The sequence below is a fragment of the Solanum pennellii genome, chromosome 11, assembly GCF_001406875.1.
Source record: "Solanum pennellii chromosome 11, SPENNV200".
NCBI classification, from domain to species: domain Eukaryota; kingdom Viridiplantae; phylum Streptophyta; class Magnoliopsida; order Solanales; family Solanaceae; genus Solanum; species Solanum pennellii.
In genome coordinates this window covers 19,794,077-19,794,408 of record NC_028647.1, presented here as the reverse complement: position 1 = coordinate 19,794,408, position 332 = coordinate 19,794,077, and positions in this window count along the sequence as shown.

Genomic DNA, 332 nt, shown 5'->3' with positions numbered 1-332 from the left:
TCCTGTAAATGTCCGGATATGCCTTGATGTCACTGCTCACCACCCTAAACTCAGGTAAAATAGCCCGCTTCTTGAAACTACCTGTCTTTGTCACAATCCCTCGGTGGAAGAATTCTTTGGTACGGTCCACCATCCACATAGCGTGGTAGGAAGCAATGAATTGTTTCCGGTGATCTGGATGATGTTCCTGAGCATGCACATACTGTATCATGGTTTCTTCGCTTGTCAGTATCTTCCTCTAGCTCTCTCTGATGAGCAGCTTGTTAAACTATTGTTTCCTGTTCTGTATGAGTTGCTGGAGAAGGGATGTGAGAGTTCTCGTGCGAACTGCC